Genomic DNA, 24,756 nt, shown 5'->3' on the forward strand with positions numbered 1-24,756 from the left:
TACTTTTAATATAATATACTTTAATATTGTCTGCTTATCCGTATTATTGTGTTGCATTGTTGGAGAAGCCGGTGACCTAAGATTTTCAACGACATAATTACTCTGTAGCTATGTTAGTTTGACAATAAAGAACCTTGAGGTGACCTTTTAAGAGACTCGAGACCGTCCTGATGTGTACAGTTCAACAGAATACATCTTTCAGGTTATTAATCTACCTAAAGTTCATTTAGTAATTTAATTTAGTCAAAAACAGGTTAGGTATAACGCCTGTCAGCCTCTACAGTTTGCAAAACATGACATTGCTTTTCGCTGCTTTCCGTGTGCATCTGTCTTAGTAAGATGCTCCTAAATTCAATTTGCGATGCCATTTAAAGGGTTCTTATTTTAATATTGGGGCTTAATGAATCGCTGGTGTGCTTCATCAAATGTTGCAGCATTTCCTGTTTCCATGGTTTCCCTCCCATTGCAGTGAGAGTGACAAAGAGGAAAGGTGCACGCTGTCTTTGTAGATAAATAACCGGCACGGGTCTATTAGGAGGAAAGATACAAAATATTAGGGAGGTTTTAATAAAATACTACAATCAGACCCTTCAATAAACCTCTAGGGTTAATTCAGCACCAACAGAAGGGTTGTTGCAGACTGCATCCAAATACTAGGGAGGCTCCGATCCATCGGCCGCCGATCATTATCGGCCGATATTCACTCTTAGTTCGATCGGTGCTCTCTATAAAGGCCGATCAGAAGAGCCGATCAGATGACGTATAACACATGACACTTTTCTCTGTGCTCGGCAAAACAAGCTATCATCTAGCCCAGTGTTTCTCAAACTTTTTCATACCAAGGACCACTTATCCAATAAAAAAACACTCGCTGACCACCTAACTCCAAAAATATTCAAAAATACATCGTTTTTCTAGAACAGATTACAAATCGCCTGAAAATGGTATAAACAAGTGGCAACATGTGTGACGAAGGTGTTTATCTGTGCTATATCATGTAATCGAAAGTGAAACTTAAGCTCGTTCCATTGCGGAGATATTCCTGCGAGAGTGCGGATAACTTTTATTTATTTCAAATGTGAAATTGTACCAATATACCCACGGACCACTAGGGGGCGCTCACGGGCCACCAGTGGTCCGCAGACCACACTTTGAGAAGCAATGATCTAGCCTACTATAAGTAGTTTGTTTGAATGTAATCATTTTGTTGTTTGTGGAAGCGCATCATTTATTGAAAAATTAATCTGAACTTTTCAATCCGTTACGATTATAAACTGAAGCAATATAAAAATGAGCCCCATTAACTGAGTTTTAAACATCAGCATATATTACCGGTCATAGTCCAGTAATTACCGGCTAACGGAAACTCTGCTACTCAATTCACAAATTAGGGCCGATTCTGACGGAGCGTCCACACTACAGCTTCAAAAATAGCTTGGAGCTGGGCGTGTCTGGAGCTTGGGGATTTTATTCAAGCAACACGGCCAACAACCAATCACATGAATCTCCCGCCCCCGACATACAAAGCAAAAACCCCCGGGGATTTTATGCGAGCAATATATATATATATAAACTCCCCAAACAGGCGAAAACCTACCAGTTTCCCCCACTGTCTCTGCCACCTCCCTCCATGCCTGGTTCCTCCGGTTTGTATCCCGGTAGGTGAAGAGGGTCTGGTCATACAAAACCGGGTGATTTGCTACGGCGATAGTTAGTTTCTCCTCCGACTTTTTTTGAAATTTAGAAATGAACGGCGGGATGTCTCTCCCAGCTTAGACGCGGTTTGATTGGCTACGGCTTCAGCTGTCAGATTTTGGGAAACGGGATTTGATTGGCTGGCGCTGGCTACTCCGGCGTCTCAGGCGACAGAAGTTGAACATTGTTCAACTTCTGACGCCGGAGACGGACCGCTCTGCTACCCACAATTCAGTTCGGCGAAAAAGCGCGGCTACGTGACGTCACCCCATTGAAAGTGAATGGGCAGATTGGAGCTTTCGACGCTGTCGACGCTGTAGTGTGGACGGGCCGTGATTCCGGTGATCGGCCCCAAAAACCCTGATCGGAGCATCCCTACCACATACCAAACTTAATTTAAATGTTATGCATATATAAATACATTTACATTATTGTAATGTTAAGTAAATACTGTGGTTTGACATGAATACAAATTCCACTTTAATTGTGAGTTATTAAACATGTCATATTCATTTTAATGCTAACTTAGGGAGGAGTGATGTACTAACTTGATGTATTTTACAAATATATAGATCATAAATTGTACACAAAAGAGTATAAATGCAAACTGGTTATGAGTACTGCAGGAATGATTATGTTATTAGTGTACTTCTCTTTTTATTTATTTAAACGGCCACTAAAAGCCTAAAAAAACACATTTTCATAAAATGTTACATGACTAATTTCCCTTTTTTTCTTAGTTATGTCGATGCTTCTTTGTTGCTGCAGTTATACAATACTAAAGTGTCTTTGTTCATCTATTTTCACATTTAAAAATATATCATTTTCCATGGAATCAACAGTTCATCACGCCTCACCACAGGCATTGTGCCGGACAATAAAATGTATTAATGATTATAATTGTGTGTATATCAGTGAAAGCTGTTGCCTAACTGTTTGTGGAAACCAAACCCTATCATTTAAGGCAGGGGGGTCAAACTCAATTTCATTGCGGGCCACATCAGCATTATGGATGCACTCAAAGGGCCGGTTGTAACTTTAAGACTATATCAAAATACATATATAAATATTTAATATATATATCAAATAATGTATTATATTACATGATTGCCTCTACATTGGATTATTATCGGATATGGTAATAACTTCATAATTAACTACGTCTGAGAGCAGAAGTCTAGGGCAAATAATTGCAATACTCTTCAGTGAGAATGTCACAAAATGATTTAAAAAGAAAAGTCAAAATAAGAAAAATTAAGTGACATTTTGAAAGAAGTTACATTTAAAAAAAGAAAAATCAAATTCTGAGATGCATTGTGGGACATGTAGTTTATGGGCAACGTGCTTCTGTAGCATGTAACCGCATAATAAACATATCATATTTTTTGCAAGTTCTTGTGGGGCCACATGAAATGAAGTCGCGGGCCGGATTTGGCCCCCGGGCCTTGAGTTTGACACCCCTGATTTAAGGTATCCAAATAATAATTTCTATATATTATATATATCTATATATTACTAGAGTAGCCACTTGTGTTTGCAGGTTTTAGTAAAAGCTACACTACTACCTGTCCTGATAACATTAAAGAAAGTGTGTTGTTTACAGTGCACACTTTCTGTTATTGACCTTTCCTCTCTTTGCCATGTGTTCCTAAAATGTATTATAATCGTATGTAGGTCAGTAAAAGCTAATTGTGTGTGCAAACCAAGATATCCAGATATTAATAACTTTATATGGTACCTTCTGTTATTGACCTTTCCTCTCTGTTCCACGTGTTCCTCCTCTACAGGTCAGTTAAAGCTGAACATGAGTGCAGTCGGGGAAAACCCCCTGGACCCTGCCGCGTCAGAGTCACGCAAGAGGAAGGGCTCGCCATGCGACACGTCGGGGGAAAGGTACCAACATGTGTTTCTGTTCTGTGTGCAGCGTTATATTACCAGGCTACAGAACAACAAGCATCAGAGTTTCAGATCCCGCTCGATTGGTCGTTGGACTTTTTGTCCTTCCTGCTTTGATGGGAAATGGGGATTTTTTGCAGCGGGACTAAATGAAATTAATTGCCAAGTAGATCATACAGAATACAATCTATTAAAACAAAAGTAAATAATTCATGAAATAGTCCAGAAAGTAGTGCGAGGGACAATTTTGTGTGTGTGTGTGTGTGTGTGTGTGTGTGTGTGTGTGTGTGTGTGTGTGTGTGTGTGTGTGTGTGTGTGTGTGTGTGTGTGTGTGTGTGTGTGTGTGTGTGTGTGTGTGTGTGTGTGTGTGTGTGTGTGTGTGTGTGTGTGTGTGTGTGTGTGTGTGTGTGTGTGTGTGTGTGTGTGTGTGTGTGTGTGTGTGTGTGTGTGTGCATTTCTGCAGCACACACACGCAGCTTCAGACCTGCGCATTCACAGGCCTGTGTGTTCTGGCCGGCCAATGCACTGACCTACTTTTGCTGTTGTCGTCGCACACACACACACACACACACACACACACTCCCGTACACACATTCCTGTTTCTCATGTTTACCACATACCTTACTGTAACTCGGAGTCTGAAAGACTTCTCGTAAGAAGGAGTCTGACTAAAATCAACTGCAGATTTCTTTATGTTCTGTCTCCCGTATACATATTTCAGAAACACATTACTGTTTCAGCACATTGTAATGTTAAAGTGTCCACCTCTGGTAACTAACTGTTGTGATCAGATGTTCAAATGTGTAATCTTTGATTTATTTTGGTTGACGTTAAAGGGGCCCTATTCTGCTGATGTTCAGGTGTATATCAGTATGTAGCGTCTCTACTTTAAAGAGTCCTCTCCTGCTGATGTTCAGGTGTATATCAGTATGTAGTGTCTCTACTTTAAAGAGTCCTCTCCTGCTGATGTTCAGGTGTATATCAGTATGTAGTGTCTCTACTTTAAAGAGTCCTCTCCTGCTGATGTTCAGGTGTATATCAGTATGTAGTGTAGTGTCTCTACTTTAAAGAGTCCTCTCCTGCTGATGTTCAGGTGTATATCAGTATGTAGTGTCTCTACTTTAAAGAGTCCTCTCCTGCTGATGTTCAGGTGTATATCAGTATGTAGTGTCTCTACTTTAAAGAGTCCTCTCCTGCTGATGTTCAGGTGTATATCAGTATGTAGTGTCTCCACTTTAAAGAGTCCTCTCCTGCTGATGTTCAGGTGTATATCAGTATGTAGTGTCTCCACTTTAAAGAGTCCTCTCCTGCTGATGTTCAGGTGTATATCAGTATGTAGTGTCTCCACTTTAAAGAGTCCTCTCCTGCTGATGTTCAGGTGTATATCAGTATGTAGTGTCTCTACTTTAAAGAGTCCTCTCCTGCTGATGTTCAGGTGTATATCAGTATGTAGTGTCTCCACTTTAAAGAGTCCTCTCCTGCTGATGTTCAGGTGTATATCAGTATGTAGTGTCTCCACTTTAAAGAGTCCTCTCCTGCTGATGTTCAGGTTATATCAGTATGTAGTGTCTCCACTTTAAAGAGTCCTCTCCTGCTGATGTTCAGGTGTATATCAGTATGTAGTGTCCCTACTTTAAAGAGTCCTCTCCTGCTGATGTTCAGGTGTATATCAGTAGTAGTGTCTCTACTTTAAACAGTCCTCTCCTGCTGATGTTCAGGTGTATATCAGTATGTAGTGTCCCACTTTAAAGAGTCCCTCTCCTGCTGATGTTCAGGTGTATATCAGTATGTAGTGTCTCCACTTTAAAGAGTCCTCTCCTGCATGTTCAGGTGTATATCAGTATGTAGTGTCTCTACTTTAAAGAGTCCTTCCTGCTGATGTCAGGTGTATATCAGTAGTAGTGTCTCCTACTTTAAAGAGTCCTCTCCTGCTGATGTTCAGGTGTATTCAGTATGTAGTGTCTCACTTTAAAGAGTCCTCTCCTGCTGATGTTCAGGTGTATATCAGTATGTAGTGTCTCTACTTTAAAGAGTCCTCTCCTGCTGATGTTCAGGTGTATATCAGTATGTAGTGTCTCCACTTTAAAGAGTCCTCTCCTGCTGATGTTCAGGTGTATATCAGTATGTAGTGTCTCTACTTTAAAGAGTCCTCTCCTGCTGATGTTCAGGTGTATATCAGTATGTAGTGTCTCTACTTTAAAGCAGTCCTCTCCTGCTGATGTTCAGGTGTATATCAGTATGTAGTGTCTCTACTTTAAAGAGTCCTCTCCTGCTGATGTTCAGGTGTATATCAGTATGTAGTGTCTCCTACTTTAAAGAGTCCTCTCCTGCTGATGTTCAGGTGTATATCAGTATGTAGTGTCTCTACTTTAAAGAGTTCCTCTCCTGCTGATGTTCAGGTGTATATCAGTATGTAGTGTCTCTACTTTAAAGAGTCCTCTCCTGCTGATGTTCAGGTGTATATCAGTATGTAGTGTCTCTACTTTAAAGAGTCCTCTCCTGCTGATGTTCAGGTGTATATCAGTATGTAGTGTCTCTACTTTAAAGAGTCCTCTCCTGCTGATGTTCAGGTGTATATCAGTATGTAGTGTCTCCACATGTCTCCATGCTTTAATGTTCAAAAAGCTCTTTATTGTTCTCATGCTGCAGCACCTCTTTTCACCCTTTGTCTGAAACCAGAGTCCAGTCTGCTCTGATTGGTTAGCTGGCAGGCTCTGTTGTGATTGGTCAACCACTTAGAGATTAGCCTCTTAGTATATCAAGCACAATGTGTTGGAGAGCTAGCCTATAGTGTTACATATATTGATGTCACTATGCAACGTATTCCGTATGTGACGCTCACCTCTCTGTGTGTGTGTGTGTGTGTGTGTGTGTGTGTGTGTGTGTGTGTGTGTTGTGTGTGTGTGTGTGTGTGTGTGTGTGTGTGTGTGTGTGTGTGGTGTGTGTGTGTGTGTGTGTGTGTGTGTGTGTGTGTGTGGTGTGTGTGTGTGTGTGTGTGTGTGTGTGTGTGTGTGTGTGTGTGTGTGTGTGTGTGTGTGTGTGTGTGTGTGTGTGTGTGTGTGATCTCCGCAGCGTGGAGAAGCGGAGGCGGGAGTTGGAGTGTCGCTACATCGAGGAGCTGGCGGAGCTGCTGTCGTCCAACATGAGCGACATTGCCAGCCTCAGCGCCAAGCCCGACAAGTGCCACATCCTCAAGAGCACCGTGGACCAAATCCAGCTGATGAAGCGGCGTGCGCTGGGTGAGGACACACACACACAGACACACACACACAGACACACACTTGTAATAAAAGTGTATATTAGGATGTTATATTCATTTAAATAGGAACATATATATTAAAGAGAAGGTGTTTTACGAGTGAACACCTCTCACCTCCACTAGAGACAAATATCTGATTCAAATCTCACATCTGATTTTCTAAAATTCATGTTTTGAAAATATATCTCTTTTTGAAATAGCCACAATATAAAACACTTCCTTATTGATTCTCAGAGGATTTCACTGTTTTTTAATAAATAAACGTTATGCCTATTGTGAGGTTTAATTATTCATTGCTCACGAGTCCATGCGCCCTATTCACACGCTTTTTGAGAAACTGCTGAATTGTACTGAAATAAAATTGGTATTGATGTAATATTATCCGGCAGTAGGGGCTTGGACTGGCAGCCGTAGGGTCACCGGTTCAAGTCCCCGGTTCAAGTCCCCGAACAAACCTAAATATGGAGTGTGGACTGCTACTTGGAGAGGTCCCAGTTCACCTCCTGCCCTGCCGTGGTGCCCTTGAGCAAGGCACCGGACATCCCCCTTCCCCCATTGCTCTCCGGGCAATAGCTGCCCACTGCTCCTCGACTAGACTCCTGGTTCTAGGATGGGTTAAAAGCAGAGAACACATGTCGCCGTGTGCTCTGCGTGTTTGACCATTCAAGAGGGTTTCATCCCTCCCAATTCTAATTCTAATCCTCGAAACAGATTGCTGTTTTCGTTGACTGACACTTTTTGTAGCTGTGCTGATCAGTTTGATCATAAATATATACATACATTAAGATTTGTTCAACATATTGGATCTCATGAATGTTCTTATTTTGATAGCGTGTCAGTTAAAGCCGACCTCAGCTTCTCATCGACTTAGATTTTGTTTTCTAAACTTGCTAACCTCTCCGACATGTTATAAATCGCTTTTTTCGTGGCGGGGGGGGTGTAAGTAAGTAGTGATATTACAGGAAGTTTCCATGTCTGTGTATTCAGTTTCCTAACGTGTGGTTCCTTCCCCCTGACAGAGAAAGCAGCCCTTCTGTCTCCAGATGATGAGGTGCAGAAGAGTGACATCTCCTCCAGTAGTCAGGGTCTGGTGGAGAAAGAGGCCCTGGGGCCCATGCTGCTAGAGGTGAACATCACGTACACAATCATTTCCTCCACCTCCATTGCTGGGACTTTTATTTCCGACTCACACAATCTGGTTTCTGGAGGAAATTCTTAAGAGAAACTGATAAATGATTTTGTTATATTTAATAAAGTAATAAAGAAAGCCAATGGAGTGCCGCAGGGACGCGTCCTAAAACCTGGAAGTGAGTTAGCATTTCATCACTTCCGGTTCCTTCGACAAAACGCAATGCCATCGCTCCGTAGGGTTTAGGAAAATAGCTGGAACTAAGGTCTGTGGTTGAAACGCATTTAAGAGACGGATCACGTTATGTTCTGAAGAGTTGATGTGTCTGAGAAACGATGGTTGTTACCGAGCGGCTGAATAGGGCTACAGAAGTTGTCGAATCTTAAGTAGGGATGGGAATTTGAAAGCAAATGTATATTCGAATATTCGACCCCCCAAAAAACGGTTAACCGGTTAACCGAAATTTACATATCCTATATATAAAAAAAAATTGGGTTAAAAAAAAAAATTCAAAAAAAAAATCCCAACATTTTTTTTCAATAATTTTTGGAAATAAATACATACATGTTCAAATAAGTGTGGAAACCAAGTCGAATTTGTCAAATGTATTGAACTGGTGATCACAGTTTGACAGCTATAGGCCTACAGCTTTCATGTGCGGAGGCGATTCACAATCAGCCCAGCTGTTGAGAAGACCCTCTCAGCTGGAACGGAGGTATAGCAAGGTATATAAGTTTAATTTGGCATAGTTTGACCTCTACACCGCACTCACTACCCTGGTCGAAATATTTCCACACATTACTCCTTTTTGACGCCATGTCTGTTGTGTAGGACTCTTCTTGGAGTGTAAATAATTACCGGACTATGACTGGTAAAATATGTTGAATACCCGCAAAACTAAATCTCTCCAGTCAAAATGTCTCTGTACTTTGCCGCCACACACGGTTGCCAAGCAGCGCTTATTGTTGTTTAGGCTGGCCATGTGTCGCGAGTGTTGACAGGGGGCGGGGGAGCACGCTCATGAACTGTTAGCACCGGAACCTCGCAACGGCTGCGGAGCGCATTTGCGCCACATTTTGGCCTGAGATGAGGTTTGAGTCTGCGTGATCTGTGTGTGGGGAGGGGCAGCAGCCATGTCATTGGCTAGAACTAACTAGATCTGATGGATTTGGACATAAACACGAGTGAAGTATAACCGGACACGAGAGAGAGAGATCAGCACCTGCAGCTCCGTGTAAAAGGCAATCAGAGTATGAGACTATATGTTTTAAATGATTATATGATCATTTGACACCACAGTTTCCTTATCCTCCTCCTCTTTGTCTCCTCATTCAGGCCCTCGATGGGTTTTTCTTCGTCGTAAACCGGGAGGGCCGCATCGTCTTTGTGTCGGAGAACGTGACGAGCTACCTCGGATACGCGCAGGGGGAGCTGATGACCTCCAGCGTCTACAGCATCCTCCACGTGGGAGACCACAATGAATTTGTTCGCAATCTGCTGCCCAAAAGCCTGGGTGAGTAACTGGACTCTGTGCTTATATAGCGCTTTAGCCAGTCTTTACGACCCCTCAAAGCGCTTCACACACCGTTGGCCATCGGGAGAAACTCAGGGTTAAGTATCTTGCCAAGGATACATCGACATGTTGGCTGCACGGGCTGGGATCGAACCCACAACCTTCTGGTTGAAAGATGCCCGCGCAGCCGCAGTCGCAGCCGCAGTCGCAGCCGCAGTCGCAGCCGCAGTCGCAGCCGCAGTCGCCCTGTGAGTGAGCTGGGTCTGCTCGCTAATGTTTTATATCAGCGGTGTCCACACTTTGTTCACCGAGAGCCACATACATAAAAATATACAAAGGGCTGGGCCACTCAGGTATATTGCCTCACACGTTCAGTTATAAGTTCGCTAAATTAATCAAATGTAGGTACATTATGCTTGATACTTGAAAACAGCCTATATCACAGATCTCCATAGGGCTTACTTTATTTTGTTGGCAGCTCATTCCTTAAAACAGACGCCTCAGATTGATTGTCTTAAGGAGAAATAGGAAGGGTCTATTTCAACTAAGATATGTTAGAAAATGTTTCCAACTTGAATTGACAGAATTCATTTGAAAAGTGGGCTTATTAACACGTGAATAATACTGTGTAATATATTTTTACATTTACATTTAAGAAGTACAATATAAGACAAGTTTCATTTTCACATTTCACATTATACTTTTTTAATTTGCGGAGGGCCGATTGAAAATGGTCCGTAGGCCACATTTGGCCCCCGGACCGTAGTTTGGACACCACTGCTTCTCAGAGTAGTTTTTACATTACATGTCACTTGTTAGACGCTTTTATCCAAAGCGACTTGCATACATTCAGTACTGTGGACAATCCCCACAGGAGCCATTTGGGGTGAAGTGTCTCAGGGACACAACGACATGCTGACTGCACACTATCCAGCAGAGGTGGGACCAAGTCATTGCTTTGCAAGTCCGAGTCAAGTCTCAAGTCTTTGGGCTCAAGTCCGAGTCAAGTCTCAAGTCTTTGCGCTCAAGTCCGAGTCAAGTCTCAAGTCTTTGGGCTCAAGTCCGAGTCAAGTCTCAAGTCTTTGCGCTCAAGTCTAAGTCAAGTCTCAAGTCTTTGCGCTCAAGTCCGAGTCAAGTCTCAAGTCTTTGCGCTCAAGTCTAAGTCAAGTCTCAAGTTCTTGCGCTCAAGTCCGAGTCAAGTCTCAAGTCTTTGTGCTCAAGTCCGAGTCAAGTCTTTGCGCTCAAGTCCGAGTCAAGTCTCAAGTCTTTGCGCTCAAGTCAGAGTCAAGTCTCAAGTCTTTGCGCTCAAGTCCGAGTCAAGTCTCAAGTCTTTGCGCTCAAGTCCGAGTCAAGTCTCAAGTCTTTGCGCTCAAGTCCGAGTCAAGTCTCAAGTCTTTGCGCTCAAGTCCGAGTCAAGTCTCAAGTCTTTGCGCTCAAGTCCGAGTCAAGTCTCAAGTCTTTGTGCTCAAGTCCGAGTCAAGTCTCAAGTCTTTGCGCTCAAGTCCGAGTCAAGTCTCAAGTCTTTGTGCTCAAGTCCGAGTCAAGTCTCAAGTCTTTGTGCTCAAGTCCGAGTCAAGTCGCAAGTTTTTGTGCTCAAGTCCGAGTCAAGTCTCAAGTCTTTGCGCTCAAGTCCGAGTCAAGTCTTTGCGCTCAAGTCCGAGTCAAGTCTCAAGTCTTTGCGCTCAAGTCCGAGTCAAGTCTCAAGTCTTTGCGCTCAAGTCCGAGTCAAGTCTCAAGTCTTTGCGCTCAAGTCCGAGTCAAGTCTCAAGTCTTTGCGCTCAAGTCCGAGTCAAGTCTCAAGTCTTTGCGCTCAAGTCCGAGTCAAGTCTCAAGTCTTTGTGCTCAAGTCCGAGTCAAGTCTCAAGTCTTTGTGCTCAAGTCCGAGTCAAGTCTCAAGTCTTTGCGCTCAAGTCCGAGTCAAGTCTCAAGTCTTTGCGCTCAAGTCCGAGTCAAGTCTCAAGTCTTTGCGCTCAAGTCTGAGTCAAGTCTCAAGTTCTTGCGCTCAAGTCCGAGTCAAGTCTCAAGTCTTTGTGCTCAAGTCCGAGTCAAGTCTTTGCGCTCAAGTCCGAGTCAAGTCTCAAGTCTTTGCGCTCAAGTCCCAGTCAAGTCTCAAGTCTTTGCGCTCAAGTCCGAGTCAAGTCTCAAGTCTTTGCGCTCAAGTCCGAGTCAAGTCTCAAGTCTTTGCGCTCAAGTCCGAGTCAAGTATCAAGTCTTTGCGCTCAAGTCCGAGTCAAGTCTCAAGTCTTTGTGCTCAAGTCCGAGTCAAGTCTCAAGTCTTTGCGCTCAAGTCCGAGTCAAGTCTCAAGTCTTTGTGCTCAGTCCGAGTCAAGTCTCAAGTCTTTGTGCTCAAGTCCGAGTCAAGTCGCAAGTTTTTGGGCTCAAGTCCGAGTCAAGTCTCAAGTCCGAGTCTCAAGTCTTTGCGCTCAAGTCCGAGTCAAGTCTCAAGTCTTTGCGCTCAAGTCCGAGTCAAGTCTCAAGTCTTTGCGCTCAAGTCCGAGTCAAGTCTCAAGTCTTTGTGCTCAAGTCCGAGTCAAGTCTCAAGTCTTTGCGCTCAAGTCCGAGTCAAGGTCTCAAGTCTTTGCGGCTCAAGTCCGAGTCAAGTCTCAAGTCTTTGTGCTCAAGTCCGAGTCAAGTCTCAGTCTTTGTGCTCAAGTCCCGAGTCAAGTCTCAAGTCTTTGCGCTCAGGTCCGAGTCAAGTCTCAAGTCTTTGTGCTCAAGGTCCGAGTCAAGTCTCAAGTCTTTGCGCTCAAGTCCGAGTCAAGTCTCAAGTCAGGATGGGCAAGTTCAAGTCCAAGTCCTAAACTTTGACAAAACGAGTCATAAACAAGTCATTAAGTGCTTTTCACAGAAAAGAGAATAATACTTAATAATCAAACCGCTCTTTAGTAGTCACATTAATAATTTAATAATCAATTTTCTCTCTGCTGACAATACATCCTGAGTGGTTACCAAAATAAAAAACCCTGCTCTGAAGGTTATTTTCATTTTACAAATCCTGCACTCAGCTTGCTTTCTCCAGTATCACTGAAAAGCAGCCAGATGCTGCTTCTTTTTTCGGTTTTTCGCTCATTTCTTGACTTTTTCCGACGCGCTTGCATTTAAATCCGTCTCCCCGTCGCTCTGTGCAGCTGGCCTGTACCACTACACCTGCTGTGTCCCCCACCCTTCTTTCACATAATGGTATGATCCTAGTGTGTCCTCGCATATGATTGGCCGCATGGTGGCCCAGCTAAATAAAGTCCCGCCCCTGCCTGCAAGGATTCTCAGCAAGAGTAGGAGCGGCTGGAGATTCTGCTTTCCCCGACGGGAGTCTGCTCTTGTAACGGCAGCTCGCGATCGGCGTGTTGGAGACCTCTGAATTAAAGTCACCTCAAGTCAGAAGGCTCAAGTCCAAGTCGAGTCGCAAGTGTTTTGAGATTTTGCCAAGTCGAGTCTCAAGTCATCAAATTGGTGACTCGAGTCTGACTCGAGTCCAAGTCATGTGACTCGAGTCCACACCTCTGCTATCCAGCACACCATCCACTGAGCCACAGCCTCCCTTGTTAATGTTTTTAAAAAAAATCTGCGATTGCATTTTCAGTATCTTCAAATGTGACAGTTTCCACGCCAATAAAACCCATTAAGGAGATGAGTTCTGGCAGCTAACTCAGAACAGTCTTTAATACAGATAATTAAACTTGGCTTACTAAGTACTGTAGCTAAAGTGCTTTTGAATAGCAGCAAAGAAAGGCTGAGTGGCAAACCATGGACATCTTAAATTAGCACAGTTTTCTCAAAGCTGCACATTGTGCTAACAGAGGGAACACACGTCAGATCAGAGATGTGTGACAACAATGACTTTCTTCCCCAAGATAATGTTAATCTTAGGGAAGTAGACAGGGGTCTTAAAAAGTATTAAAAATGTGTGTGTGTGTGTGTGTGTGGTGTGGTGTGTGTGTGTGTGTGTGGTGTGTGTGTGTGTGTGTGTGTGTGTGTGTGTGTGTGTGTGTGTGTGTGTGTGTGTGTGTGTGTGTGTGGTGTGTGTGTGTGTGTGTGGTGTGTGTGTGTGTGTGTGTGGTGTGTGTGTGTGTGTGTGTGTGTGTGTGTTGTGGTGGTGTGTGTGTGTGTGTGATGGTGGTGTGTGTGTGTGTGTGTGTGGTGTGTGTGGTGTGGTGGTGTGTGTGTGTGTGTGTGTGTGTGTGTGTGTGTGTGTGTGTGTGTGTGTGTGCAGTGAACGGTGTGCCGTGGCCGCAGGATTCTGCCCGGAGGAACAGCCACACCTTCAACTGTCGCATGCTGAAGAGGCCGCCTGACGAGCTGGATGCAGAGAACACGGAGGCTCGGCAGCAGTACGAGATCATGCAGTGCTTCACCGTGTCCCAACCACGGAGCATGCAGGAGGAGGGAGAGGGTACACGCACATGCACGCACGCACACACACACACACACACACACACAAGCTGAAATCAATATGGAAGATGTATACATCAGTCTCTATGTATAAAATACGAAAGGATTAAAACATGTACCAGTCACACTCTCTCTCACACACACACTCTCTCTCACACACACACACACACACACACACACACACACACACACACACACACACACACACACACACACACACACACACACACTCCACTTGTGTCCTCTCTTCCCCCAGACCTGCAGAGCTGCCTCATATGTATTGCCTGCCGGATTCCTCGCACCCAGCCTTTCAGCACTGAGTCCTTCATCACCAAGCAGCACCCCACAGGTAACACACACACACACACACACACACAACACACACACGTATTTAATAGTCAGGATTCTCAAGAGTCATTTTATCGCTGGCATACACTGGAATTAGATTGTACATTACATCATACATTTAGGAAAGAGCTGAGGACTACTCCGGTGATTTATTATAAAGACATTTTCTGGCAGTTAAGGAAACTTGGTTAAAGAAACGGTTTTCAGCCCTCGTGTGAATATTGACTTATCTTTTATATCCATGATGGTTTACTGTATATGTTTGAATCTTTGACTGTAGGTTGGACCCACAAATAAATGGGAAACCCAGGTGGATGTTTCTCAGTTTTAAGTGGAAATAATTGAGATATTAACGGAGAAATGAAAATGTTAGTTTTTGTAGCCATAGATGTTTTTTGACTGTCAATCAACTCCTATAGAAACGGCTGCTCTCTAGAACGGACTCGATGTAAGCCGTGTGGCCAGTGAGTAACATGTTATCACACCTGAGGGGAATGACTGGAAAACACGTGGGAATAATTCTTACAAGGTTGTTTTCAGGTTAGAGTTTAGAGCGGATCCTCCTCAACCTGAGCATCTTCAGTAAACTATTAAAAACATGGCAGGTATATAACGCTTTCAGAGCTCTTACACAAAGTTCTTACTCTGAATCACTTTTTCAAACAGGTCACGGTGTTGACCCTGAATGCGTGATCTTAAATGTTGAAAAGTGTGTAGACTGACTGTGTGTGTGTGTGTGTTGCTCTCCTTTTAGGGAAGATCATCTCCATAGAAACCAGTGCTTTGCGAGCGACGGGCCGGCCGGGCTGGGAGGATCTGGTCAGGAAGTGCATCTACGCTTTCTTTCAGCCGCAGGGACAAAGAGTCCTCCCACGCCAAGAAGCTGCTGCATGAGGGTGAGCAGCGGCCATCGATCGTGCAGCTGCACTCCCAGAAGTCATTGATTCCCACTGACAGCTTCGCCAGAGCTCAGCAACTACTCCTATACCGCTATAACAGATCGATTTAAAAGACCACATGTGAATAACTTTGCATACCTGCAGGGGAAGTGTTGAGCAAGACGGTTCATATCTGCAGAACCTTAGAGATAGTAGTAATAATAATAATAATAATAATATATAATATTTTTATAGCGCCTTTCAGGAAACCCAAGGTCGCTTTACAAGTCGGGTAGGGGGGGGGGAAGTAGCGGAAAAATAAACCTATTAAACTAACTATACAGTGGGGAAAGCCTTGGTAAAAAGGTGCGTTTTGAGGGCTTTTTTGAAAATGTCCAGGGTTGGGGCGCTGCGGATTTCGGGGGGGGGAGAGTTCCAGAGGGTGGGGGGTGCCACACTGAAGGCTCTGTCACCAAAAGTCCGCAACCTGGTGCGGGGGGGTGGAGAGGAGATCCTGTCCAGATGATCTTAGCTTCCGGGATGGAGTGTGGTAGCGGAGAAGGTCAGGCAGGTATTGGGGGGCGAGGGCATGGAGGGCGATTATATGCAGATGTATCTCGTGGAAAACACAGTAAGTATTCTGCAACCAGAGTAAGGGGTCAGAAAAGAGAAAAGAGACTCTGTCTTGAAACTATTTCTGACGTAATAGATGGATCGATTGTTTGGTTCTGAGACGTCGGAACAATATGCTAAAACCGTTTCTTAGAGCTCTCGTTGATCCGTAAAAAACAGTTTGACTGACCAGCAAACCCACAACATACTTCATCAAGTCAACAAGTAATCTCACATCGGAAGCTGAAAGCATCAAATGTCAGACACTTAGCTTGAAATTGAGATGAGATAAGACTGAAGCACACACACATTGCATCAGTTAATCCTACATTTAACACACGAGTCTCATCTCAGATCTAATGTATGTTAAAGGCTCTTGAATAGAGTGTCTTCAGTGATTGTAGTCTCATGTAAAATGTCTGTTTCGTTGTTTTTTGTACAAAACCGTGTGCTGTGTGTGTGTGTGTGTGTGTGTGTGTGTGTGTGTGTGTGTGTGTGTGTGTGTGTGTGTGGTGTGGTGTTGTGTGTGTGTGTGTGTGTGTGGTGTGTGTGTGTGTGTGTGTGTTGTGTGTGTGTGCTGTGTGTGTGTGTGTGTGTATGTGTGTGTGTGTGTGTGTGTGTGTGTGTGTTCCCCATCAGTGATGACCCACGGCACCGCGATCAGCCCGTTGTACCGGTTCACGTTGAGTGACGGGACCCCGCTCAGCGCTCAGACCCGCTGCCAAATTCTGCTGCCCCCCCAACCCTGACGTCCAGCCCTTCATTATGGGCATCCACACTATTGACAGGTACGATTACAAACCAAACATGTTTTATCAAAAGGCTGCATGGTCTGAGGAGAATATTCAATATGCAACAACACTGCTAAATATCTCTAAAGTTATATAACAAATTAAACAGATGTGAAAGTGTTATTGCCATATTTCTACTTTCAGGATAATCTTCAAAAAACAAATAAATGTGTCTGAATAAAATAAAATAAATGAAATTATTTTGTTATATTTAACAAATTGAACATTGAGTTGAACACAAAAGGCATTAATAAAAACAAATTATGACTATTTTTAAGGCTTTTTTGGGGGACCCTGATACTCTCTTAACAAAGATAAGAGAGAATATCACGCAATTCGACACTGGAATTACAATAAAAACCCATTACATTAAGCCTATTTGTTACATATAGTTAGTTATTTTATGATTATGATTTCTGTCTTGGAGTAGCTGAAAACAATAGATAGGAATACACAGGGATATATTATATCAGTCTACTGACACTCTCTTTAAACATACCCAACAAATCTAGTTTCACCCAGTTTTCTCTAGGTTTTTGCCATTTTGATAATCAATCAATCAATCGATCAATATTAGCCGTCCAACCCTATTTTCTAGCACTTGTTCCTCTATCACATGCTCTCTTCGGGTGACGGTGATCTTTAATCCTCCCCTTCTCCTCCTCCAGGGAACACAACACTGCTAGCTCTCAGGAAAACACTAACCCCCAGCCTTCCAACGACCCCCAGCAGCCTAATCCCCCAGACCCCGTCCCTCCCTCCTCCCGGCAGCAACTGGACCTCAGGCCTCGCCGCCTCCAGCCTCCAACCCCCCAACAACAACACGTCCCCCTCCCCCCACGGACACAGCCCCACCACACCCGCAGGCTACCTGACGCCCAATCGGACCTGTCCCCAGCAGGTCAGCATCCCCTCCCCTCTGATTAGCCCTCTCACAACCACCCCTACCTCTTTTATGTCACCCAGGATGCAAAGGGGCAGTCCTGGGTCAGGAGGGAGCCCTCGAGTACCGGGGAACCCCTTCTCTCCTTCCACGCCGGGCCTCCAATCTCCAGTGGATGGGAGTAGCGTCAGCGGGGGTCAAGCTTCTCCATGTCCTCTCCGGTTCTTCAGAGACAAGCCAGTACACCCACCGGCTCTTCATCTGCAAAACCAGAAGGAGGAGAAAGATGGGGAGAGGACTATGTTAAAGCCCCCCTTCCTTCTGCCTCACTACTGGGAAACCCCAGAACTCAATCAGCTCCTGGACAGCAATGGGATGAGAGCTGAGTCTAGTAACAACAACAACAACAACAACAACAGAATCCATCGCACCGCATCACCTCATCCTCCGAACCCGCCCCCCTCCGCCCCGCAGTGCCCGGCGTCCCACAGCACTCTGACGGAGCGACACAAGATCCTGCACCGGCTGCTCCAGGACACCAGTCCCAGCGACGCCTCCACGGAGGAAGGACTGAACAAAAACGACGTTGAGATCAAGAAGGAGCCGCCTGCCAGCCCGGCTCTGAGCGCAGCCAAGGCCGGATCCAGAGAGCCTCAGGACCACCAGCTGCTGCGCTTTCTGCTGGACACGGACGAAAAGGTGACCGAAAGAATATAGGAATCTCTCCATGGCATAGTTACAAATCTAGAGACTTATTAGAGGTGTATCTCCTTGAGTCTCGCTAAATTGTAGGGGCTGCTCAATTAATCGTTTTTTAACAACGTAATAGAAATAAAAACGATTATTTTTTATTTATTTTTTTATAATTGTTTGTTGTTGTTTGTTTTTCAGTTGAATTAAACTTAAAGTTCAGGGTAATCAACTGTTAAAAACAAACTGCCCACATTTTTTTTCCTCCAATAAATGGATGTTTCAAGTCATTTAATAATCGCATTACAATTATCACCCAAATAATCGAGGTTATGATTTTTGCCATAATCGAGCAGCCCTACTAAATGGTCCCTCTTAGCTCCCGAAGCGATCAACGGCAAAGATTACAAACCATGATTTAGTCATCTAATATTATACGATAACACTTTAGTGGCTGATCAAGTCTGAAATGTGACTTGCGTAGTGTAACATCAACAAAGACAATACGAAGACACAATACATGAAAAACAAAACATTTATCATGACAGCACGATCACTGAGAGAAACATTATGTGGCAACTGTAGTTGATCATGACATATCGGGTATCAAATCAAATCAAGTTTTATTTATATAGCACATTTATAAACGATTTTTGGTCGAGCCAACGTGCTGTACATATAATAAAAAATAGCCTACAGTAGAGACACTTTACAGCAAATAATTACAGCACAGATTGTTCAGAATATCAGTATGAGAAAAACGACACCCTCTGTCCTTAGACCCCTCTGTCCTTTAGACCCTCTGTCCTTAGACCCTCTGTCCTTAGACCAGGGGTGTCAACTCAATTTCATCGCAGGCCACATTAGCATTATGGTTGCACTCAAAGGGCCGGTTGTAACTTTTTAAGACTATATAAATATATAATATATAGATAACATAATGTTTATATGACATTATTGCCTCTGAATTGGATTATTATCAGATAGGATAATAACTTAGTAATGAACTACGTCTGAAGCAGAAGTCCACGGCAAATAATTGCCAGTCTCTTCAGTGCACATGGCACAAAACGAGATGCATTGTGGGACATGTAGTTTATGGGAAACGTGCTTCTGTAAAGCGGCATGTAACAGTATATATAAACGTAATATATTCTTTGCAAGCTTTTGCGGGCCACATAAAAAGAAGTCGCGGGCCGGATTTGGCCCCCGGGCCTTGAGTTTGACAACCCCGGGCCTTGAGTTTGACACCCCTGCCTCACATCGTACCAGGAAACACTTCCAGAGAAAACCCAGTTTAAGGGAACATGGGAGAAACCTCAGGGAGAGCAGCAGAGGAGGGAATCCCTCTCCCAGTACGGACAGACGTGCAATAGATGCCGTGTGTAAATCGAAGAGATAATACATTTACAGCATATAGACCGAATGTTAGGAAATGCATGCGTCTGTAATGAGAAAGATGAATCCACGAGGATGTCAGCTACTATCCTGTGGAAGCCATCAGGGAAGCAGCATGACGGGAACCCAAGGCAGGACCGCAGAGACAGGTTCAGCCACGACCCGAAGTCCACGACCTTAATCCAGAACTCGGGATAGAGGATCCAAGACACAGGACTACAGCAAGAGGATCAGCCTCGACTCCGGATCCCGGCGTAGATATAGATACAAAACAAGAACAAAGATGTGGCTGGGTTAATCGGAACAAGAGAATACACAGACACAGACACAGAGGGCAAAGGTCATTGATAAAAGTTAATTCTTGATAACCCTCTAGAAAGATCTCATGAACTTCCCCACTCAATCTATCAAGACCCGAGCACTTCTATTAGAAGTCCAAGATAAAGGCACAGGCCGGCGCATACCGCTCATGGAATCCCTCACCTTATGAACTCTGACCCCCTCAAGTGTACAAGTGAAGAGACACCGGCTCCTTTTTAGAGTAGTATGTCTTTCTCTTCTCAGAGAAACAAGGGTATGAAAGGAGCAGGCAGAAACAGATATCGGGTATGGATCTAATGAGCAGATTCCAATGTTTAAAATAAGGCCACAGTTTGTCTGTTTTATTGAGCCACAATGTACCCCTTCCAAACACCAGGTAATGTTTGCTTTTAGCCTAGCCCTAAATGCCTTTGTTGCTGAAGCAGTTGTTGATAACTTGCGACATCCTCCAGTTGTTAAAGAGGAATGAGTAATCATCAACCAATGGCGGTAAAAACTGTGAGTCACCAAAACAACACGAGGTCCTTGAGCATACAGTCATACAAGTGCACATTAATAATTAGCTGATGTGTCCAGCTGTTAAATGCGGAAGGATACACTCACACCTGATCGTACATTTCCTTAGCCTTGATTAATGTGAAATCACATAAACAATCTATATTCATTGACAAAACATGCTCCTCGTACTACGATGGGTTAAATGCAGTGTGTGCTGTGTGCGACCATTAAAGAGGGTTTCATCCTCTCATTCTAACTCCTTAAAAAAAGAAGACATCCTCATTGAATTCCACCCTTATTCTTTATTAGGATGAGCATTAGGCGCGTTCACACCGGAGTACTTTTCCCCGTACTTTTCCCGTTTAGTTCCGTTAGTACCTCGTCTGTTGCGTTCACACCGAAAAGAGTACTTAGTGCCGGGAACTTTTACCCCCATGTTTAGTGCCTGCCAGAGAGGTGGTACCAACAAAGTACCAATTTCTATTGGCTGGGCCAATTGCAAACCACGCCCCGTAAAACTCTGAAAAGTTTTGTGAAGCCGCCATTGTATTTGTGGCATTAGCATTAGCCCCGCGCGACAACGGAGAGAGAATAACTTCTGGCAACACAAAAGAAAACCTGGGAGCGGTGAAGATGAGGAGGTGTCGGCGTTCTGGCAATTTAACGGCCCGTCCACACAGCGGCGTGCGTTGAAAGCTTCACCATTCACTTTGAATGGGGTGACGTCACTTTTCGCCGAACTGCATTGTGGGAAGCGAAGCGGAGCGTAGCTGGCGTGGCTCGCTGCAAAAGTTGAGCAATGTTCAACTTTTGAAGCCTCGGCAGAAGCGTCAGCCAATCGAATCGTATGCCAGTACAAGCTCTAGCCAATCAAACCGCTGCTTGTGTGTCAGGGGCGGGAGATTCATGTGATTGGTTGTTGGTCGAGTTTCAGACACGCCCGACTTCACCATTCACTTGAATGGGGTGACGTTACTTTTTGCCGAACTGCATTGTGGGAAGCGAAGTGGAGCTTTCCTGGCGTGGCTCGCTGCAAAAGTTGAGAAATGTTCAACTTTTGAAGCTTCTTCGGTGGAAGCGTCAGCCAATCAAATCCCGTTTATGCAAATTTGCCAGTGCAGGTCATTTCCTCACATTCCAAAAAATGGAGGAGAAATTAATCGTAGCGGTAAGGAATCACCCGGTCTTGTACGATCAGTCCCTGTTCACCTACCGGGATACAAACCGGAGGAGCCAGGCATGGAGGGAGGTGGCAGAGATAATGGGTGAAACTGGTAGGTTTTCGCCTGTTTGGGGAGTTTATATCCAGGTTACGTCATAAACTGGATGTCGGGGGCGGGAGATCCATGGGGGAACTAAGTGCTGGGAACTAAGTACGGCAAAGTACTTGGTGTGAAAGCGGCTCTTAAACTTACCTTAAAGATACTAATAGTTAATCTGTTTTTTAAGGACTTGGGAGACCTGCCTCCTCCATCAGCTCTCAGCCTGCAGACGGTGAGGGTGAAGGTGGAGAAGAGAGCCAGCGTGGACGGAGGATCCTGTGTGTCTGCAGCATCAGGAGGAACGTCTAAAGCTCCAGGAATCTGCATCAGCCCCATATCCAGTCCCGTGGGAGAGAGCCGCAGAGACAGCAGAGACTCCACGGTACAGATGCTGCCAAAGTCATGGTGTTTTGTAATAACTCTAAACAGAAACCAAGATTTGACCTCCAGCATTTATCCCGGTTCAATGTTCTTGTGTTAAGAATAGAGAAAAGTGAGTAAACTAAAACGGTAAAAGCTTTATTAGGTTTTCCCTTTAAATTGGTATTTTCTTTGTCAGCAGATTTCTATCCAGAAGTTCAATGTGTTTGAGGTCATCTAGAAATGCTTTCACCATTTTAAACACTTTTCCACTATATTTTCCGAGGACTTTAATCATTTTTTCATGCAAAAAACGCAGAAAATGCTCTAAAATATGAATAAAAACATAGCCTTGGAATTTGATTAACTGGGGAGGACATTTATTTTGCATTGTTCTTGCATTTTAAAAACCATTATGCTACTTCAATATGGAAAATAATTGGAAAACTAATATGATAATTTCATTGACACCTGCTGAACTCTACTTTCAATCCCAAACAGAGAGCTGATCAACACGTATAACTGAAAACCCCTGTGGTTGTGTATCGGGTCTTTATTGATCGTCATCTTAGAAAGAACATAATACATAATCGATCCGGCTAAATGTCAGAATGGGATATACCCTTTTACCCCCTGCTTTATCAGACACTTTACAGACTGCCATAATACGGTTATATATTCCCTATGAGCATTGGGTCTGAATCCAAAATAATGCCAAAAAGGTGGTTTTTGACTTTGAAACCAAATCCTCTTACAAACCAACATCACAAGCAATTAGCTGTATCTAATGGCGCATTCCCACTGCAGGGCCTCGCACGGCTTAGTATGGTATAGTTAGGCCTGCCAGGCTCACTTTATGCTGCGTTTTCATTACAGTTTAGGAACTGGAGCAGTAACTATAGTAACGCAGTGTAGGCGGAGCCGTGACGTCATCTTCAACCACAAAACCAACATCAGCCGTTAGCTCTTAGCACTCAGAGCTCACAGCTCCTCATATCTGTTCAGAAACTAGACAAAAGTTAAACAAGTACAAACCACAGACTGCCTGTGTCATGGCGGAGCCAGTCGCTTTATTTATGTCTGTAGGCCGTTGTTGTGAGTGTGGACGGTCGGAGCATATACAACGTTAGCGTAGCCGATCTCCATTCAGAAAACACGCATTTTAAAAGATTTTTCGCCTGCCGTCTGTCAAAGCATTAATTCGTGGTTTTTACTAACCGGTATCAGTATGTTGTTACTTCGGCATCATTTAGAAACGTGTATTACAATTAAATCACGGTCAAATATGTTCATTGTGTTGTAGTTGTGTAGCCACTCACGTCACTAGTTTAGCATATTCAGCCCGGAAAGAACCGCGATTTTGGATGGCCAGAAAAACTGTGAAAAGGTAGCCCTGAGCCGGAACTAGCCCTAGTGGAAACGCAACAAAAAACGGGCCGGGTTTGCAGTGGGAATGCGCCATAAGTGTCAAACCAAACCGTTTTAAACCAGACTCTTTCCAACAGGGACCCGTCAGACACTCAAACACCTCCCTCCTTCCTAGCTGCCGTTTACACCGCGCTCGGTGAGCAAAAGGGGCTTCACCACCGAGCGCTGGACTTGTCCTCCCTCGAGCTTTGCTCCTGCACTGGCAGAGTCCTGACAGCCATTGTAAATCATGTTGAATGTTTATTTTTTTGGACTTTGCTTCCACTGTAAGCTCGGCTACCAGCTGCAGCCTTTGAAGCTCGCTGACCTTTGACCTTTTGTCTCTCTCTGTCACCGATCATCTCCCCCCCGGCCCTCCTGTTTTTCCCTCTGCCACACGTTATTCTTTAATTATTTCACACCCTCTTCTCTCTTCAAAAAACAATGGGCTGTTGAACCTACAGTGCGATACTCTTTTAATTACTTAACTCGTGCAATTTATAAACATTTTAATGCACTTTAAGCGCCATTAATCTTAGCTATTTATCCCCCCTGTATGGTTGTTTATGTTCGTCTGTCCTGGCGTGATTTAATTGTCTGTATTTGTTTATTGCGCCAGGATTGCACTCCAAATCTTGTTGTACAGTAACTAACTATTTTCTATTCATTACATTAATGCACATCATGCGAACATATCTTTTTTTAAATGTAAATCCTGCACAACGCTTTGAACATGCTGCACACTTTTTAAATCTGCTCCGCTCTCCACTTTGAATACAGTATCTGCCATATGTTATTATAATTCGCTGTCCTCAATTTCTCACGTCGTGTCACGTGACTTTTGAATTGAGCCGTCCCTTTTATACACTATCTCTTTACGTATGCACACACACAATAGACAATAGTAACGTTTGTCAATACATGATACATCATTTACCTCGTATCAAATCACTGGACACCCCTCCACTCGCTTGTTATAGCACAACCACGGGAACTTCATTTTCCAGGTCCCAGCTAATGTATTTTTGTTGTGGTTGACCGGTTTCTCTTCGTGGCTTACGGGTGTCAAAGTGACATTGTTGGATGCCGTAGGCTCTGGGTGGGGTGGGATGCTCTCTAGGCGACGCATGGGGCTCGGGCTGAGAGCCAACGCCAAGGCTCGCCGGCAGTACACTTTGTTCCGTCACAGGAACACGCTTTGCTGGCGGCGGAAATAATCCCACCAGACTCCTTCGCCCCTCCGACACAGGGATGTCCTTTTTCCTTTTCGTCATTTTAAGCTTCTTTTTTTTTTTTTGGACGCCCTCGGCTCGAGTTCAGGGCGTTCCGAGCTGAATAAGGGCGTCGAATGACGGCAAGATGCCCGCCTGGTGGACACGCTGCTGGGATCTAAGATTTTCATTGATATATCTACAGCCTTGAACCTT

At 44.2% G+C, this 24,756-nt stretch overlaps 1 pseudogene; it reads left to right on the forward strand.

Annotated features, from left to right (window-relative positions):
- LOC117439673 (nuclear receptor coactivator 1-like) overlaps nucleotides 1-24,756 on the forward strand; it is a 71,702-nt pseudogene that overhangs the window by 43,527 nt on the left and 3,419 nt on the right.

The sequence above is a fragment of the Pseudochaenichthys georgianus genome, chromosome 24 (assembly GCF_902827115.2).
Source record: "Pseudochaenichthys georgianus chromosome 24, fPseGeo1.2, whole genome shotgun sequence".
NCBI classification, from domain to species: Eukaryota; Metazoa; Chordata; class Actinopteri; order Perciformes; family Channichthyidae; genus Pseudochaenichthys; species Pseudochaenichthys georgianus.